Here is a 22154-nt window from a genome sequence, read left to right as displayed (position 1 = left end):
GGCGACCTGTGTCGTTTATTGTGGACAGCGTCTTCTCCGTCCGCCCATCTATTTGCTATCTCCATCAACGCGGATACCTGTTTTTGGATTGGTCCTTCCCAAGTCCTCGACAAAATCTCCGCGCCCGATTCCTGCGACAAACGCATCTATTGCTCTCTCGTCGGATATATTTTCTGCCGAGTTTTTTATGATGTTCCACCTTTGGATGTATTTTCTCATTGACTCATCCGGCTTTTGTCGACACGCCCTCAACTCTTCCAACGATGCAGGCTTCTTGCATGTGGATCTAAAGTTCTTGACGAAAACGTCCTCGAAACTTTCCCAGCTTGTCGATAGATCCCGGCGGAAGTTTTTTGATCCAAGATCGAGCGGCTCCACTTAAGTGCACCTGAATACTTTGCATCGCTGTTGCTCTAGTTCCTCCAGCTAGCTTCACCGTCTCGAGGTAATCAATTAACCGATCCTCCGGGTCTTGCAAGCCGTCGAACTTTTTGAAGTGATCGGGTAACTTGAATCCCGAGGGGACTCGAGTTTTTCGGACTCTTCTCGTGAAGCACGGTAGACCACACATATCCTCGTCATTAAGCTCCGGGACTGCCGATGATCTCTTCTGCTTTGCCTTGCTCTATCGACCCTCGCTTGTGCTCCTATGTCTCTTGCTCCACTTGGTCCTTCCGGAGCTGCCGCCGTTGCTCGCCGCAGGTCGTGGACTATTTTGCCTTGCTCGCTCCTTCGGGAGGCGTTGCTACGAACGCTGTCCCCATAGCTCCAACTCCCGCCAATGCCATGTTGTATAGTGTTTCCCTTGGATCTCCCGGGGGCGGCTTGGATGCGAGGATGTAAGCTTGTGTCGCCATATATCCAGCTTACGGTGTCTTAGGGATAATATTTCCTCTTGTATCTATCGTCATAAAGGACATGTCGAGGTTTTGAACCAAGTACTCTCTTTCTGCTTCGGGTATGTGTTGTAGCCTTGATCTTCCTCTGTTCCGAGCCTCCCTGTGGCTATCACCCGAAATTCTAGATTGTCCACTTAGATCTGCCCTTCTCCTGCTGGATGCAGAAGCTGCCTCCTTTCTCCTGTTTAGCTCAGCTGTCTGTTTTTCTATTTCTCGGGCAGTTCGTGCGAGCATATATTGATAAGCTTGCGGTTCTTGAGCTGTAGCTGTTGTCGTCATTGGTTCTGAACCATCTATGGCTTTTGCCGCTCTATCCCAGGCTGCCCGTGGAAGTTGAACTCGACGCGTGGTGTGGGCCCGACGTATTTAGTGCCCATACCTCTCCTTAGATCTGAGGGATCGACAAAAGGATTTCCCAATTGATCGAAAGCCTCCGATGTTTCCTCTTGATCTTCGATAGCATAAATCTGATGATATTTTGTACTCGGATCTATGTTGGGTTCGGTGACATCATTGTTGAGATTGATGAAGACCTTGCCCACTGTGAGAGATTTGTCGATGAAGTTGTAACTGTCGACATCGCTTGAGCCATCGCTTATATATGAGTCCGCGGATGACCCAGACGATGCGTTGCTGAAGATTTTGGCGAGTTTCTCTCTCGCTCTGGTGTCGACGTAGCGTGTTGCCGAAGTTTCTTCTTCGACTCGGTTGATGATGCATAGCTTGAAAATTCAGAATCGACCGCCGACGATCCCGACAAAATCGGAATTTCGACACGATACGATCCTTCTTTCTTGACGCGAAAGTGGAACCTTCCGAACGTCATCTCCAAGGGCTCCGCCAGATACGCATATGCATCCAAACGGGAGGGTGGGTGAGGAACAAAATCAACGGGACCGGTAGCGATCCGTTTACCTCGATCCATAGTGTTGCTCCCGGTTGACGATGTCGAAGATCTTGAACGTGCCATCGAGATCGGATCCTTACGCCTCTAATTCCCACGAGACGGCGCCAATTGACAAGGGATTAACTTGTCAATGCCTATGGATTATAGGCTAGGGTTTAGTTAGAAGTAGAGGGCAAGTAGATCTCGAAGGTTTCAGACGAAAAGTACTCGACGAATATGAAAACTAGGGTTTGCAGACAATGATTCGATGATCTTCTCGTCCCTCGACCCCCCCTTTATATAGGTGGAGCCGAGGGATTCGTGCTATACAAGGATTACATAGTCCGGGACGGTTTCTAACTCATCCCGCCAGATTACAAATAACACTTCCTATTACAACTCTATCTTTTCCTTAAATACATCTTGGGCTCTCGAGTCTTCTTATTCTTCGGGTAGTGGGCCTTCAATAAACCCCGGGTACTATATTAGGCAGGCCCATTTGGGATGCCTATGTCAACAGCGGAGGCGACGCGGGTCGCCAGAGCGGGTTAGGGTTAGGGTTCGTTCACGCGTGCGGAGAAGAGAGAGGAGTGGGGCTGGTCGAGCCGGACCGGGCCGGTCGGTTCGACCTAACCCACTGGGTTGCACCGACAGGTGGGCCCAGGGGTGTTTTTGTCTTTTCACAAACAAATAAAAAATGCTGAAACTTTGAATAATTATAGAAAATTATTAATAGCTCTAAAAAAATAATGAAAAATCTGAAAACCACTCAGAATAAAATTCTCTATCATAATAAAATATGAAATGGAATTTTTGGAGATAAACTAGAATAAGTTCAAATTTGATGAATTATTAATCATTTAAATCACACATGTTATTTTCAATAATGAAAATAAGTCCATAAAATCATTTGGGCTCTAAAAACACCTTGACAACATTTCAAGGTTGTATTTTACTTTAAAATCAAGTATCCCCAAACTATTCTTAGTATTAACCTCTTACATGAAATAATAACGACATCGGAAGGGGGAAACAAACCCTAAAAATGGAATCATGCATAATTGCTTCTTTAACCATTGCCCTTATCGGACAATGATGCTATTTTTCAGAACAAGAGGACAAGGGTCAGTCCATACCTACCAACTGCAGAGCTTTGCAGTGTTCAGGCAAGTTCATCACTTGCTCATGTCATTTGATTATTTCTATCAAATTACTTGCAAAGTACTATGGTTATCACTATTGCATAAAAACCAAAACCACTACTTTCATAATTATGAATATGACTATGTGGTGGGCAATGGAACCATGGATTGTGTTGATATGGTGGAGGTTCCATTGCAAGGGTTTATATCCATCTAGGATTAAACAACAAATGTCGCCGAGTGATTCTTGTGCCGTAATATCCGTGTTAACCATAAGATCTGGAGTGGGACGGAGTAGTCAAAAGTGTTTCCACCTCTCGTTCATCAACGGATGCGCTTACCGTAGCAGTTGTGTCTGGCGGAACAACCGGAGGGTGGGGATCCCATTCTAATTCCCCACGGTAAAGCATTGCTTGCCGTAGCGAGTTGTGTCTTGCGGAACAACCGGAGGGTGGGGATCCCATTCTAATTCCCCACGGTAATGCGGTCTATGATGGGTTGCAGCCACCGGCGTAGGAGTGTATGGTAAGAGCCCAAGCATCGTTGTCGTGGTCGGGGTCCACCCTGAAATTACGGGAATAATGGGACCGACGTGGACCCAGGGTCGGCGCATGCAACAAAGGGTGGGTGTTCGAGGTAGCGGAGGAACATGATTGGCTAGACCTTATACCGGGCCTCACACCAAAGGAAGTGTGGACGGGAAAGCTGCCCGGTTGGCACCAAGGTTAAGATCTCTTATGGGTAAAGCAACACACCTCTGCAGAGTGTAAAGAATCGTGACCTGTCACTCCCTCGTTCCGGGATTGAGGAACTGCGAACGCGGCCGGAAAGGAGCTCCATGAAGTTCTAGTAAACCGGTGAAGGCTGACGGACATAGCTCTTTGAAATAAAAGCAATCTCTTGAAGAAATGTTTATCAAAACTTGCATTGGTATTAGACTTTCTGGTCTAATATCGTAGCTAGTGCATAAAACACCTCTTACCTCTAATGAACTTGTTGAGTACGCTCGTACTCATACCACTCTTAAACCCCATGCTTAGATTGTCTGAACCGTCTGGAGGAGGACTACGACAGCAATGATGGAGCCGAGATCATAGGCTACGAGGAACCAGACCTTTCAGGAGGAGTGGAAGGCGTAGACTACATCATCGTCTACGGATCCGGGGAGGCTTCCGGAGGAGAACAAGCCTAGGGATATCTGAGGAGTAGTAGTAGTATCCGAGCAGCACAAACTCTTACTTCGTAGCTGCTCGATTAAATAAATGTTTAGTTTAATGAGACAATGGTATTGTAAGTTAAGTTGGGTTCGCCTCGAACCCGGGAGTTATCCTCTTAGGACCCAAGAGGAGCTCCGAGACGACTTGTGTATGATGATTGTAATAATATGTGAATGAGTTATGGACCCTGCTATGTTCTGTTGTACTACTCTGAGGGATGTAATATTTGCGGAATGGTACTTCGCGAATGTTATATCAACGACTGGCATACTACAACATGCAGTGGTATGCAGGGTCACCACACTTTTAGCACTGGTTTGTGTTACGAACCGGTGCTAAAGGGTTGGCGTCAGCCGCGTGGTAGGTGCGAACCCTTTAGCACCGGTCCATAACACGAACCGGTGTAAAATATCTACCCTTTAGCACCGGTTCGTGGCATGAATCTGTGGATGGCATTTTTTAGTTTTGTAAAATACAAAATAAAATGATAAAAATTCAAAAATAAAATCTTTTGAGATTCATTTATGTTACGCAACCTACTATTAGGGAAAATTAAAAAATTTGAATTTTGATTGTTTTGCAAAAAAAGTTTAGAAAAGGGTAAAATGGCATTAATTTTTCCATACGACGTCGAAAACAATGTATAATATATCAAATGATCGTGGGAGAAATTTATATCCGAATTCACTAGGGTTTACCTGGTTAGCCCATTTTTATATTCTCAAAATTCTAAATGGAAATATGAAAGGAGGAAGATTTTAGTTTTTTCCAGAAATTTAGGATTATATATATTTTTTTTTACTTTTTAAAATTTAAATTAATAATTGCTTCTTGCATAAAGATTACTACTAATTAACCATAAAGGTTAGCTAATTTTTAGATTTTCAGATTTTCAGGTTTTAGGTTTTTGCAAAAAAACATTATCGTTTATTTATTTATTCAAGATTATTATTATATCATTACTTTAGTTTATTAAAAGAATTATTTAGAAGTCAAATAATAAAGATGTGTGATATTGTGACCAACATGTTAATATGATTGATATGATACTAGTATCAATAACATGCGCACGAAGCACTTGGAAGCGGGATGGGAAGGAACTCGAAAGTTAAGCATGCTAGTGCTGGAGCAGTGGGAGGATGTGTGACCGAGCGGAAAGTTTGACCACGAGTAAATAATTTGACTAGAGATTAAGTGTTAGAGACTAAAGTTGTCAAATGACTAAAATACTAGAAATCCTGAAAAAATAGAAAAAAGAGAGAGTAAATAATTAGAAAAAAATGGATCAAAAAATGAACCGGTAGCGGGTTCTGCCGCAGCAGCATTTTGGGGCATTTTGTGCTAAAGGTTCTCCCTCCCGGACACTCGGCCACCGCCACGTGGTACCCCTTTAGCACTGGTTTGCAGCACAATCAATATCAAAGGGGAGCCTTTAGTACCGATTGCTTTGCACCGATTGCATAACCGGTGCAAAAACCAGTTACGAACCGGTGCTATAGGTCCGTTTTCTACTAGTGGTATGGTCTATTTGGTGTGAGCGGAAGGGAACATATCTTTAGAAATGAACACAAGAGCATGCAACAGATCAACTCACAGATCAAAACAGACGCTCTTCATTGGACATGGGCGAGCCGGGGTAGATTCATGATCAGAGATGCAGGTTAACTTCCTCGCTGGATGTAGGTGTTGTCAGACCTGTAGTACGGTAGACATCTATTTTCTCTGTCTTTCTTTGTTTCCCTTGGTATTCACTTGTTTTAGGCTAGTCTCTGTATTGGTCGTGTACTACCCTAAGGGCTGTTTCTTTCTATCTATAAATCACATGCAGTTCTCCTGCATGGTTCAAAAAAAACAAGTTTTTTCGATAAAGGGAATATATTAATATCAAGAAGATACCAATTACATCCAGCCTCTGCAACAACGCACCACCCTAATGGCACTACGGATGCACACAGCCAAAAACAAGAAAAGAAAACTAAGAAACAAAAGTCCCGCTACAGTATCTCGGGCCTAACAACAGCAATACATCCACCGCCAAGACAACACCTGAATTACAGACTCTCCAAAAACGACGCCTCCAAAAAGGGAACAGTGCTCAAACACCGTCGTCGCTCGATCAAAGATCTTAGGTTTTCACCCTGAAGATAGTCCCCGCTCTCAAAACAATGCCTCCACCAAGGACATTGCCAGGCACAACCAATTAAGGCCAGACCTTGGGTTTTCACCCTGAAAGGTAGGACTCTGCACTTCACCTGTGTTGTCGCCCCCACTTTCATACCGCTGCTGTGAAGCCCGGAACACCAAGCAAGTCCCTCAACAACGCAGAGACTTGAACCTCCCTTAGCTAGTCCTCCCCTCCGGCCTTCATGAAATTCTCTTCTTCTGACTTTCATCATGGATCCATAGTCACTTGATGTCAACAAAGAAAAAGAGCTTCGCGCCGTTCCCTCCAGAACCAATCGGTCGGAATAAACACATGGGTGTGCACGACCGAATACCTCCGATCCAACAAACTCCAGGAAAAAGCATTGTTACATTCACCGGCGGAGCCTTCCGGAACTCAACACTCCGGCTAGATCACGAGTCCAGGCATCCGGTAGGTCCTCCTCTTCACGCAAGAGAGGCCCTAGGACCGCCGCCTTTATTCAGGTCGGACCCCCACGTCGGCGACCATCCTGGGCTGGCCACTCCAACCCTCCACCGGCGACACCACCGCCGGCTTCCAAGCTCCTCCATCTCGCCGCCGGAACGAGTAGGTTAGCGATAGTTGCTTGACGATGCCTTCAACAAGATAACGACGCTAACGTCGCCATCGCCCGCCATGAACGGAGTCGACTCGGTTTTCACCGGCTACTATGCCTCCCCGTCTCGCTGCCGGCGCTGAAAGTGGGATCAAAAATCCAACACAGCCAGCATGGTCGACTACCTTCGGTGGATGAAGTCAGCCACCACCACCATGCACGGGCCGAAGACCCGGACGTCCTCAAGCCGCGAAGAAGACCCAGCGAAGCCTCCTCGTGCCATTGACGAGACGCAGCCGCGATGGATCGCGATCCGAACCTCGGGCCCAGATCCGACCACACCGCAGCCAACATCCGCCGCCGGCCGCCGGAGATCCGCCGGCCACCGCCATCCCGCTGCGTTCAGTCGATGGAGGAGGAGGGTGTAGGCCGCCGCCCCCACATGCTACCGCAGGCCGCGCTGCGCTCTGCCGACGGAGGACAACGGTTGATTTTTCGCAGTCGTTATGTAGATGGCGTCATGCAAAAATTGGGGCGTCGGGGGGAGAAGGGGGGGGGAGTGAAATTCTTCATGGTCTTCCTTGGCACGCAACATAGGAAAATTGTGGAGCCGCGACAGAGACCGCGTCGGGACCGATTGAGGAAGAAGGCCAGAGACAACTCGCTGTCGTCATTCACCATCAAAGGGCTCCAAAGTCGCCCTAAGGCCATTTATAACGGAGAGTTATTAGAGAGGTGCTTATAAAAATAAATCAGACTTTTTCATAATCACCTATGCTTATTTCTACAAGAGAGGTGCCAAGTTAAGCATTTTCTCGTATAAATAAACGCTACTGCTTAAGTAAAAGGATTATAAAAATTAAGCATCTCTCTAAGCACATTGCATTGTAGATGGCCTAAGTGACATGTAAGGTAGTTACAAAAGGTTTTATTTTCTCCACCCAATTTGCACTCATGCGTGATGCGGGGCCTTGTTATATTTGATACGGTTGAATAGAGCTAAACCATGTCCAATGTGATACACATAGCATGTAGGTATTATTTGCTAAGCGCATCACATAGCGAACTGTGTCTCATAGGTGCTGTTTTTAATATTTTTGTGTGTCAGTGAGACATGTGTGCTGTGTGAAATAACAATGGTACAGAGGTAGAGTGATAAACTCAAAATGCTCATTTTGAGAAAATAAAGAAAAAAAAACTGTGCCGCGATGAGAGAATGTTGCGCACAAGTCTAAGAGAAAAGGGCACACCCAAAGATTACAACTCAACACCCCTACAATCTAAGAGGCGACCACAACGCCTGCAGCATCTGCCATAACCCAACAGCAGGTCTTAGCCTTAATCGTGCCGAGAAGGGTAGCGTTGCTAAAGTCACGTTCCCATGAAGATGACGGAATTACGATGCTTCAAATACACCATGCCGTCGGCATAATGAACAGCGAGGTCCCGTTCCTTATTGGGGTGGGAACAGACGGGACTGCCTGGTGCCACCAATCCATGAAGTTGCATAGTTTCATCACAATTTCAAAATGAAGGAACATATGTGCTTTTTAAAGCACTTATTTTTCATAGATATTACTAAAGAAAATAAATGAAAATTATTTTGAATATAATGGTTCGAACAACGGCAGATAATTAACAAGGATCTGCACAAAAGAGTTGCATATCTTAGTACATCATACTGGCATGCATCATTAACCACTGAGGTTTGATTTGCATGCAGGTACTAGTGTTGTAGATTGATGCATTTCAGTTAAAAGATCCAAACTGGCAAAGCGAAAAATTGCGGTAAATTGTTAGTTGGCATAGTTATTGTGCTTAATCATTTTTAGAGTTATGTATCTTAGAAATGACATGAAGAATATATAGAGCCCATGAAAGAAAGATCAACGATTCATATAAATTACTTAATGGAAGTATCCTGAAAAAGAGAAACTATGATTCTTGTTATTGAGAAAAAAGAAGTAACTATCATTCCTTTTTTCTAGATCACGTAATCCCCCAAGTTCACAAACTAATAATGTTATCAAATGAATCATAATCACAATGAAAATGCTTGAGAAGGATATACGATTTATTATATGTTATGAAGTTGCAAATAGCATAAGGGCAAGATCCCTTAACAAAATTGTAAAGTTCAAATTGGATCCATTTTCAAATTTGTGTTCTTTTTCAAGAATGCCTCCACTAGGATTCTAACCAAGATGCTTGAGCAATGCACCCTAACAACAGTATATCTACCAATTTCACCATGGTGGCTAACTTCAAATAATAGGTAATTTTTTCCAAAAAACTTAGCTATTATCTTGCGAATCATCGTGATTGGAAATGTCTTGGACATCAAATAACTTCGATTTCTATTATCCATTGTATCAAACTCAATAAGATCTGCCAATGTATAATCCAATTTCTCGATTCAATAAAAGCCCAAAGGGGTGCATATGGTAGGACTTATGATTGGGAAAATCAAGTTGGTGTCGACCTAGTTATCTTACCAAGGGACCGATAGGAAGAACAAGAAAAAGCAAGGACAAGAGGAACGCATGAGACTAGACTAGCGTTTAGTAGGACAAAGGAGGCGAACAAAATTTACATTAGAAAAAAGGACTTTCGAAATTTGAGCGAGGATATAATGTCTTAAACTTTGGAGGATCAGGGATCAATAAAAAAAAGTTCCTCACTTCGGTCATGATAGTCGGTCTGAGTTCCCTTTCCCCTTCCTTTTGTTGAGTTTGGCCTCTCCTCTCTTCCTTGACTAAATTGTGATTGATTTGGACTATATTAGGCTTAAATTATATGTTCACATAAAGACAAGTTGGAGAACTCTTTTTCTCGGGCAGTTGGTCAGCCATGCTGATTATTTTCTGAAGTGAAGTGTCTCAAAGACGTCCATGCTGCTTGAAGCAACCCATGATGAAGGAATCAATGATTGATACCATGCTTACTTTTCCGATCGAAACAAATAGATAAATGCAGAATGGATTGTACAATGTATGCGTTAGATCTGATAGTATCAACGCATCATATAGGCCTCCCTCGTATATATTTCCTCTATACTCCCTCCATTCCGAATAATGCATGTACCGACGATATCGTTCAGCATCGTCCGATGCATATCCAGGCACCCAGCTGCTACCATATGGTACATGCATTTATGGCCGCCGTCGCTGGGGGTCGTCAGCGGCTGCCCATGCCGGAGCGCCGCGCGCGTTCCTGAAGCGGAAACAGGCCCCGGCACCTCGCCGGGCCGGCAGCTACGTGCAGACAGGCATGCCCGGCTTGCACTGATGAGTGATGGCTGCCTCGGTGTTTCCTGCACATAAGTCGGTATGGAGAAGACTACTTGGCCATTGTCGGGTTTAAGAGACGGCCAATGCTAGGCATTAGCCGGCTGTAAAATTGATACTCATCAGCCGTCTTCTCAACAGTTGAATTATTAATTTAAATAAGCGAATTTCACGAGTCCAATCGTGGTACAACAACGTTTTGTATGTAACAATTTTTTTTCATACGTAAGGTCGGTCTTCAACATTTTTCACTATGTCGTGAAATGATGGAATAATTTTTTTTCCAATGATACAAAGAAATTCCTAATTTAACCTTTTTCTTCGTGTATGTAATATTTTCAAAAATATGACATTGTTATACAATATTTCTCTACAATGCATCCAATATTTTGGTCTAGTGTATTTTTTGATAAAGGGAATATATTGATATCAAAAGATACCAATTACACCCAGCCTCTACAACAACACAACACCCTAATGGCAGTACGGATGCACACAGCTAAAAAAGATAAAATAAAACTAAGAAAAAAAAAGTCCCGCTATAGTATCCTAGGCCTAGCAACAATAATACATCCACCCCCAGACAACACCTGAAATACTCTCCAAAAGCGACGCCTCCAAGAAGGGAACAGTGCATCAGCGTCGTCTTCGCCCGATCAAAGATCTTAGGTTTCCACCATAAAGATAGTCTCCGCTCTCAAAACAATGCCTCCAACATGGTCATTGCCAAGCACAACCGGTTAAAGCCAAACCTTGGGTTTTCACACTGAAAGGTAGGACTTTGAACTTCACCTGTGTTGTCACCCCCACTTTCGTACCACTGTTGAGAATCCCGGAACACCAAGCAAGTTCCTCAACATCGCGGAGACTTGAACCTTCTTTACCTAACCCCCCAATCCCGCTTTCATGATCTTCTCTGCTTCTGACTTCACCATGGACCAAAAGTCTCTTGATGTCAACACAGAATAGAGCTTCGTGCCACTCCCTCCGGAACCAAACAGTCAGAATAAAAACATGGGTGGCGCGCGACCGAATACCACCCGATCCTGTGAACTCCAGGCAAAAGATGCACTGTTCCATTCACGGTCGGAGCCTTCCGAAACTCATCACTCTGGCTAGATGAAGAAAGATCGGCATCCGGAACGTCTTGATCTTCGCGAAAGAAGAACCCTAGGATCACCACCATGAAAGCCGGAACGGCTGGCCCCCACGCCGCCGCCATGGCCACTAGTAGGAAAAGCTTCATCAGTGGCGCACGAAAATATGATTCTGTGGCGCACGGGCCGTGCGCCACAGAAACTTTACCACAAAAATAGGGTTTATGTGGCGCACCGTAGCATGCGCCACAAAATTAAGGTGTTCTATGGCGCATACGGTCCAGCTGCGCCACAGAAATAGGTGCGCCACTGAATTCTATTTTGGCGCGCCACAGAACAATGTACAGGTATACTCGATTTTGTGCTCCCTGGTGTATTATACAGGTTTTATACAGGTTTTGTACACAGTATACAGGTATAATATAGACATATAGACAGATATAATATGGACACATATAACATAGCAACATTATACATCATCATCACAGTACTTAGAGCCCGATCGAGATACATATATAGTGGCAAGTGTCAAATGTTTTGCATACAACTCTTAATTCATACAAAATTCACAATTTCGAGATACAAAGTAGTCTTCATCCGGTTCCTCCTTTGCTCTCTCATCTCTACCCATCAGGCTCGCTTGCATCGGGGTCATCATCCAGTTCCTACTATGATGAAAATGGAAGAAAAGTGAGACCAACAAGTCCGATGCACAAGAGAAATGGAATAAATGCCTCATACATTGTTGGTCAACACAATTATTAACATTCAGGGATGGCGTCAGTGAGACCAAGTCCGATGCACAAGAGATTGATATTTGTGCTATCTTACCAGGCTCACTTACGCCACCCCCGAGTGTACGGTGACCAAACATTTTAATCATCGGCACTTTGAAAATCTCAAACCAAATGGAATGACAAAATGGAATAAGTGCCTCATACATTATTGGTCAACACAAATACTATGGTCAGAAACCATAGTTGCAGTATACACCGCAATATACTTTGCAGAAGGGCCCCCTTTCCTCGGCCGCCGTTCCGTGAACGGGTGCTTGACGATACAACAACGCCGATCTGCCTCTCCGGCGCAGAACCACGGCAGTCCCAGCCACCTCCCTTGTGGTCGCGTCTCCTGCGCTCTTCTCCATGGCCGGACCACGATTGGACTCACCGGGGGAATAATGATAATCGTCATCACCACAGGTGCATAACAGTTTGCAGCAGATGTCATTTTTCTTCCCTCGCCGTCCAGTGAACGAGTCCTTGATGCAAAGACCGTGCCGGCCTGCCCAGCATTATGCCGGGCCGTGTTGCCGCGCTTCAGGCCGTGTGTCCCGCGCCCTGCACTGTTTGCCTTCTTGCCCGGTGAACCAATAGACTGATCGTTGGAATAAGGAATCCGATTACGGCCGGTCGCAAGATTAGATTGCGATCGGCCGTCATCGGCTTCCTTATTCCAACGATTAGTCTATTCGTTCACCGGGCAAGAAGGCGAAGAGTGCATGCAGGGCGCGTGAGACACGGCCGAGCGCTGCACTGCTGAGGTCGGCATGATGCTAGGGAGGCTGGCACCGTCTTTGCATTAAGGACTCGTTCACGTACTGGATGGCGAGAGAAGAAAAGTGGCATCTGCTGCAAAGTACTCTACACCCTTAGGAGTCTGACGATAGTGGTGATGGCTATTATCATTATTCCCTCGGTGTGTCCAATCGTAGTTCGGCCATGGAGAAAAGCACAGAGCGCAGGAGACGCGGCCACAAGGGAGGCGGCTGGGATTGGCGTGGTTCTGCGCCGGAGAGGCAGGTCGGCGTTGTTGTCTCGTCAAGGACTCTGTAATATCCCAGGTAATGGGGTTACAAAAATAGAGGAAACAGATGTGTGCATTGCATTCATGCATAGAAAATCGGGGGAATTTTCGCGCTTTTGTTTAAAACTATCAAAGTGATCGAGATTTCTCTTGCATCGGTGGAATTGAGTTAGTCATCGATGTGAGTGCGACAAATTTCGACATGACCTTTGTGAATTCATGTGTTTTTGGGAGAACCAATTTGAATTCAATCAAATATGGATAATATGAATTCAAATAGAAATTGAATTGAATTTGAATTCCAAACTACAACAAGAAATACAATGTGTAAAAGTAAACACATTTGATAATTCCAAAAGAATAAGTAATTTAAACTTTACTACAAATATCATTACCCATTTATTTACAAGTCAAATAAATATAAATAGAGAATGATAGCAAAAGGAAAATAAAAGAAGACCTAAATCTAAATCTTCTCGATCTTCCAATCTTCTTATTCTTCATCTGCAAAACAAACAACAAAGAAAAAGGAAATTGTTGGGTGAATATCAAAATGTTGCCATCATCCATGATGAGGCATTTTAATGTTGGAATCTAGCTAATGGGAGTCAAGAACTAATCTTGATCCCCAAATAGTGATTAGAGGGAAGAATATTTTTCTTAGGCAATAACAGGGACAAATAGAATACACTTGGATCAGGAGAGGCAACACTGATCACGAGACAAAAATGAGTAATTGAAGGCAACAAAGGACTAGAGGCAGCACCAAATCTAATTTATCCTTAGGCAACAATATTATTTCCCTCTAATCTAGCAAGAATCCTCTAAAAACCCACAAGGTTATTTATTTGAATCAATATTGACATGGAGAAGTCAATATGATTCTAGTCCATATATTAGAAGCCACTTGCTAATTAAGCAAAGTCTTAATTAACATAATAGTCACACTTGATCTTATTAAGCTCACATATATTATACACTTGGCAGTACCAAAAATAAAGGGCAACACTAGATAAGCACAAGCCAACCGTATGCCTTGCACTATGAGGCAAAGAAGATCAGGTTGGATACACACAAGCAGCACAGTCACTAGAAATAGGACACACACAGAGCGACACGATCCATCGCATGCACATCATGTCTTCGTCACTTCCCCAGCAAACCCCGAGCACTACAAAAGCAAAGCGAGTAGCCAACCGCATCACACTTTGCTCACATTCACCTTAGTCACCAGCAGCCCAGCTAGCCATCGTTTGCACTAGCAAAAATCCACTCAAATATCAAGAACAACATAAATAGATCCTCTTGCCAGCCTTGTGCATGATCTACCAGCAAGATCACATCCACCGCCATAAACAAACACCACCAATGATTTATTAAAAGAAATAGGAAGCAAATCAAGAATCTAGGAGGAGCAGGCTGACCACAAGAAGAAGATCAAACCACTACCAGAAGATCAAACTTCTTTCCAACAGCAGGTTGTTAGGCAACAAGTTAAGCATAACATCTATTCTTAGTTTTGCATGAGCATATCAATAAGGGGAAAAAGGGAATAGTACACAGACAAGCAATCCAACTACCCTTCCATCAGATTTATCTAGGAGGGTTGGAAGGATTGTTTTCTCTCAGTCTTGAATAGAAGTGCTATTCAAATTCATCACAGAGAACTTAAGGCACATGAGCATCTGTTCTTATTGTCCAACAATGCCTCACCCATTGCATCATCGGCTAAAGCAAACATAGATCTGTCCATTAAAAGTAACTCAAGCAACCTCAGTAGTTTGAGTTGGACAGATTGCATCATCTGACCCTACAGCTATGATCAATGCCTATTTCTCATTTTACACAAGCACCTACAGCACCAGATCCTATTCATACATATGTATCCTGTGCACACTCATCTGAGGCACCACATGATAGATATGGTACTCAGAAAGAACATGGGCACTTATGCAAGGGAATAAAAATACATTAAACCTAAGCTGTAAGACCATCAGCTTAAGCACAAGCTAACCACCATATAAAGTATTTATTTATAAGCAGCATATCAGTCAAGAGATAAATCTCAATACACCACCAAGACAAGCTTGTCCAGGATCATATATACACATGATCTAGGTATGAGTAACAACATCCTGGAATTAAAAGCACAACTAAAATGGGGCACCAAAGCTCTGTAAGCATGCTTCTAAGCTCACAGTCAAACCACCAACCCAAGCATCAAACAAATAATGCATGTCGTAGCGTATACCCAGTTTTCATCAGTAAAAGAAATACAACCAGCTACATATACCTGGATGATTAATCATCCAATTAGAGGCATCACTGTAATTATTAAGCAAAGATCTGTCCAATACCATTTGTGCACTCGATTTAGTCATCACTATAATCAGTGAGTAATACACAACTTGCTCCAGGAATTACTTGGGGTCCAGAAAATGAATCCTAGGCCAACCAAGTAGAGTATAGTCACAACCAAGCCATATTAAACAAACAAATAAGCTCAACAACAAGCCAACAATTAAATCCTACTCGAGAAATAATAATACATGTTCCTTGCATGTATAAGCCACTAAGAATTAAAGAAGAGTATCACGGAATTGCCTCAGCCAATAGTAATATCCATATTCAGTTTTGCTAGAGATAGCATTTCAGCAAAGGCCAGGGATGGTTATCCATCCAAATTGAGGTTGCAATGGTAACAGCAGACCAGCAACCTTTTACAAAACTCCTGGTTTACCAATTCATCCAAACTGGAGCTTTACAAAGCACATATTAGCTGACCACTCTTAAGCATATAATATAGCTCACTAGAATAAGTATTTGACTGATAAATTTACAAGTCATATAGCCCATGAATAGCACTCCCAAGCATATGCAATAATCAGGCCAAGCACTCAAGTTCTTGATCAACAAATTCATAGCCATAGAGAATACAGAGAAGGGGAATAGCTCACAGTGGTGTAGTCGAATAGAGGAAGAGGCCGACGCCGGGGTTGCGTCCGCGGCACCGTCCTGCCGGCGTCAAGGTCGAGGGGGTTAGTAGCAGTAGCAGGGCGCCATCGCAGCAACCATCACCATATCACCACCAGTACACAGTCATAGTAGCATAGCGCAAGTAGCGGGTCAGGGTTGTCAACTAGGACGACCAAGGGCTCGAGGATGTAGTCGAGATCAACGAGGAGCTCGAGCCGACACAGGAGATGGCCGGAGGTACCAGGGGCGGTCGACATCGACCAACGCCGTGAGTTGTGGTGCCTGATCAAAAGGGGGACATAGGGGGTCGATGCAGGGCTGTAGAGCATCACAGCAGCAGGAATATGGTGGAGAAGGACGTGCCAGAGGTCAGCCGACCTGCGGCAGCGTGGAATCGCGCCGGCGGCGAGCCGAACCCAGGCGGGTTAGGGTTAGCCACTGGGGTGAGCGCGGGCGCTAGGGGGCGTCACGGTGAGGTGGAGCTAGTGGAGGGGAGCGAGGAGCAGCGACGGAGTTGAACCGAAGAACAGAGGCGGCGGAGGCGGCCGGCAGCCGCCGGGGCAACGGCAGGCGGCGGCACGGGCGTATCACCAGGAAGGGGATCGCGAGGGGGCCGTATCGTTTATGTGAGTGCTAGTGAGATAAGAGAGAACGACTGAGAGAGATACGTGGTGGGCAGGTTTGTACGTGTACGGATATTCGATCCTCGATCGTGTGTGCGTACGAGTTGTTGCTACTGGAATCAATCAGCTTTAGCCCAACATATGATCCACTAGGCCAGATCTGGTTAAAACCAAATGGGCTTAAACATTTTAATTAGTTAACCTTTTCAGATTATTACTTTCTAGAGAATTCTTTAAATGAATAATAAAGACATAAGAAAAATAAAAACAGAAATAATTTGGTACATCAAAAATAATTTACAATAGAAGTAAAATAACAAGGAATACTTCATAGTCCCCAATTAATAATTCATTTTAAATTTAGAGAACCAATACTTAAATCTTAAATTATAAAAATCTCAAGTATATTCTTCTCTCTTAATATTAATGGGTGAGCATATCCTATTATAAATTATGTTTAGATCCTCATAAAGCTAAGTCATGCATGTTCATACCTACACCTGAATCTTACAAATCCAAAAACAAATGGAGTTATAATGTCATATGAAAACCTCATTTAATTTCACCTCTAAAATCCTAGGAACTTATGAAATATGATCATATAGACTTAATACTTATTCATATAACTATGCTAAGTTAATTCATCCATGCTCTTATTTTCTTAATAGTACAAACCCTATAGCTCATGAAGTTATCATTCCATGTATTCGTCTTAAGGACCTTGTATGTTGTAGCTGTAGTAAACCTACTTTGTTCGTTACAAATCATTCACCCTAATTAACCTTACTTAGTATGACACCATGGTAATCAACCATAATAGAAATCTTGTGTAGTAATTCACTTCATCTGATCATACCCAAGTAAACCCTACAAGTACTAAAAGCTTATGAACTATCATGTTTAGGAACCAACTACTCCTTACTTAGTGAATTCAATAGTAAACCCTAGACAACCTCAACTCTAATTGATATACTTCTTATTACTTAAGGTATGTTCTTCAAAAGTTATTCTTTTGAAGTAAATATGGAGTAACCACCAAACCTGCTTAATAGGATCTATAAACCCTAGTCAGCTATCACCAGCAAGGTATACCAACCTTGATAGTACCCATGTTTAATGAATTGCCTAAGATGTGCTTCCAACCTTGTTAGGATCCATATAATACCTACTCAAGAATCTAATTTTGAAACCATAGTAAACCATAGAACTCCCCAACCATAATTATCATACTTGTTCTTTAGTAAAGAACATGTTCTTCAAAAGTTATTATTTTAAAGTATATAACAAGTAATCCTCAACCATACACTATAGGAATTAAAAATTGACAACTGTCTTCTACTTATTATACAACTACCATCCTTTAGTATGTATGATTGTTATTATGCATTCTACCACTTGTTTATGATTCTAAGACAACAAAACCATAATAAGAACCTTGTTGTGAATCACTCTAAAAGTGCAACACACCTTGAACTAATCATTACCACTCACTAATCCTAAATCACCGGGGTTAGGTCACGCTTAGAGCGATTGCATCTCTTACTTATGCATTATTGCATCCTTGCCAATCTTTTAAACATCGTCCTTACCGGACGATGATGCTATTTCAGAATTTGAAGTTATTGCGTATCGAAGACCTTGCCTGCATAATCTTGCAGTCAAGAAAGGCAAGTTCATCACTTGCTCATGTCATTTGAGTATCTTTATCAAATTACTTGCAAAGTACTATAATTATCACTATTGCATAAAAAACCAAAACCACTATTTTCATAACTATGAATATGACTATGTGGTGGGCAATGGAACCATGGATTGTGTTGATATGGTGGAGGTTCCATTGCAAGGGTTTATATCCATCTAGGATTGAACAACAAATGTCGCCGGTGATTCTTGTGCCGTAATACCCGTGTTAACCATAAGATGCGGAGTGGGACGGAATAGTCAATTGTATTTCCACCTCTTGTACATCAACGGATGCGCTTTACAGTAGACCCTTGATCCAAGAGAGGACAAGTGGTACCCTTGATCCAAGAGAGGACAAGTGGTAGGGTGGGGGTCCCGATAAAGTCCCCACGGTAATTGCGGTCTATGATGGGTTGCGAGCTACTGGCGAAGGAGTTCATGGTAGAGACCTGAACTGTTGTCGTGGTTGGGGTCCGTCCCTAAGGGGTGTAAGTGGACCGACGAGGACCCAGGGTCGGAGTTTGCAACAACGGGTGGGTGTATGAGGCAGCGGAGGAATATGATTGGCTATGACCTTATACCGGGCCTCACACCAAAGGAAGTGTGGACGGGGAGTACGCCCGGTTGGCACCAAGGTTAAGATCTCTTATGGGTAAAGCAACACACCTCTGCAGAGTGTAAAGAACCGTGACTGTCACTCCCTGTTCCGGGATAAGGAACTGCGAACGCGGCCGGAAAGGAGCTCCATGAAGTTCTAGTAAACCGGTGAAGGTCGACGGACATAGTTCTTCCGAATAAAAGCAACCTTTTGAAGAAATGATTATGAAAACCTGCATTGGTATTAGACTTTCCGGTCTAATGCCGTAGCTAGTGCATTAAACACCTCTTTCCTATAATGAACTTGTTGAGTACGCTCGTACTCATCCCACTCTTAAATCCCCTGCTAGATATGGAGGCATCGAAGGAGGATCTACAGTGCAACTCGAAGACCGAGGAGTCAACAACTACTTCACGAGACAGGACCCTGTCGGAGGAGTCAAATACCACATCCAACAAGGAGAAAACCTAGTTTAGCCATAGAAGGGAACTAGCTTCCTAAACCTAGCTCCTATTCAGCTAGAGTCTATTCTTAGCCTCTGTAGTTAGTCAAATACTCTACAAATAGAGTTCGTGATAGGATTAGACTACGAGTCGTTCTTCGGAGTTATCTCGAGTTTTACCTCATTGTAAAGTAGGAGGTCATGCTGATCTTATGTAACGAGAGTCAATGTTGTAATTCTATAGACATGCCTTGGACCCGCATATGTTTACGTTGTACCACTACGAGCGATATAATACTAGTGGAACGGTGTTTCATTGGTGTTATATCAGACTTGCATACTACACCATGCAGTGGTATGCCGGGTCACCACAGTTGGTATCAGAGCAAATGCTTTGACCCTAGGATTAAAACCCTTTAAAGGATACCTATAGGATTGGTAGTGTCTATAGGAAGTTGTCTTATTTAAACCAAATACTTCTTATGACTTGAGATGGATATTCACTTGAGAATAATCCTGACACACTTAAGTCAACCTTTCTTATCTATCTTTACTAAGAGAAGTTAGTTAGTTAATCCCAAGTAGGTAGTATACCATTAAGTCCTTAAAACAATAGATGAGTAGATCACAGTTGGTATACAATACATGGTAGTCCAAAGAGAGGATACAACCATAAGGAAGATATCCTATTGGAAGATGTGTAACAACACATGTTATAGTTAAATAAGAATTACTCAGACCTGCACTAGAAGTAATATCAAGTGATGAAGATAATTAAGATATCCTAATAGAAGATGTAGACCCAGACAAGTAATAGGGTAAGTAAAATTTATCTAAACTTGTGAAACAACTGATAGTAAGTGATACAAACGAGTGATATGAGTAGTATAGACCATGATGAGTCAATCATGGGAGGTAAGGAAGAGAGATAGGAATAAAATATGCCTACTTACATGATAGAGATAGAAATCATATATGATTCACCTGAGAATCATTATGTGATGGACTAGAACCTCATAATTAATTAAGAGGAGTACAATAAGAAGCCAAGTGCAAAACAATAGTGTAAGAATTGTGCTTCAAAACAATGGGAAGTGTGCCAAGCACATCAAGACCATATGTTTATGGTAGAAACACTTTGAAGTATCGGAGCAATATTCCAATTGTTATGAGTTAAGAGTAGCAATGTTAGAACCCAGATATACCATGTGAAATAGTCCTCAACCAAAATGGAAGCTAAGTTCGTACTTCCAAAGAAAATTAGGTTAACTTCAACTATCCTAGACCACTTTGTTTCAAGCTTATCTCATTGCAATTGTGCAATTATGGTAAAGGTTGAGACAAATAGTAGAATCCCATATATTCGTGCTAAGTATCACGATATAAACCTATCTTATGTGGTGTTATATACTACACATCAGAGCCTGATGTTTAGAGATGTCTTACTCAACTATTATATTCAGGCTTATGATGATGTTTATTATAAGCACAAAGCTGAATCTTCTTGGATTTTTATTGGATTTTCATTGATTGACTAGATCCATACATGAAGTTCGACTTTGATATGCAAAGGCATGTTGTAATATCAAGTTCTGACTTGATGCTATAGATCTAGAGGGTAATAGTATTCGTGTGAGGAAGCGACGAATTCTGGAAGATTCTGAAGACAAGATGAAGGTTCATCGGAGAAATGAAGTACAGTTGTGGGAAGTAACCACAATATTCTGAAAGAAGTACAATCAGAAACTCATGCTTACCTCAACAGAGGAGTACTTTAGTACATAAGAAGCATGAAGGTGAGAAATATGATGATTATGGTGAAGCTCAAGCAGATCCCTAGTCATCACGGAAGAGGGAATGCATGGGAAATCACTTCGAATACTATATTCATAGTGTCAGTTAGTGGTTCTCTTGCAAAATAAACCACGACGAAGGAAGATGACCTATGAAACCATAGCGAGAGATAATAAGATCATAGTTGGTATCAGAAGACCACTGTTGTGTTATAGTATCAAAACTGCGAGATAAAGTAGAAGATGTCTCGTCCAGTTGATCAGAACCTATAATAAGATCCAGTTTTAGATAACAAATAGCCATAATTGGTATCAAGTAGTCCATCATTAGATTAATTGTACCAAGAAGTTGTAAATAAATAAAATTTTGCCAGCCAAATAACTATAACCTATAATCATTTAGTCGAAGGATTCACATTGGATGTCCACAATTGAGTGGATACACCACAAGGATTCTTCACAAGACCTTAGAAGAATATAAACCATAAGCTACACCAAGACCAATATTCTAACCATCAATTCAATGGTTGGAATAAAAGGAGTTGAAGACCATAAGAAAACTCAAAGGGGTAGAGTAAAGATTGAGATGGATGTACAATAACTCAATCTTTTGAGCAAGATAGTTGATGAAGGTCTGAACTGAGAGGAAGTTCGATCTTATTTTCATAAGATTGTTGAACACTACACTACAAGAAAAGTTGCCATGGCCGACGAAGTTGAAGTCGCGCCGTGGTTGCTGGTGTACCATGGCCGACGATTTTGGTCCCTCCGTGGTGCATGTCAAAACTTTTTTTTTCTCGTTTTTGAGGCCACCTAGCCGACGAAGCGGCCAAAACGTCGCGTATGGTGGCCCGGGACGTGGTGCATCGCGAATTCTCGGGTTCGCCGGCCGAGTCAACGCAAATCCGCACTTGCCGTGGGGATGTAGGGCCCGGATGGCGGCCTCTGCGGCATTGTTTTTTCT

This window comes from Lolium rigidum, chromosome 5 (assembly GCF_022539505.1).
Source record: "Lolium rigidum isolate FL_2022 chromosome 5, APGP_CSIRO_Lrig_0.1, whole genome shotgun sequence".
Taxonomy (NCBI): domain Eukaryota; kingdom Viridiplantae; phylum Streptophyta; class Magnoliopsida; order Poales; family Poaceae; genus Lolium; species Lolium rigidum.
The sequence above is the reverse complement of the archived record's forward strand: the minus strand, read 5'-3'. Positions refer to the sequence as shown.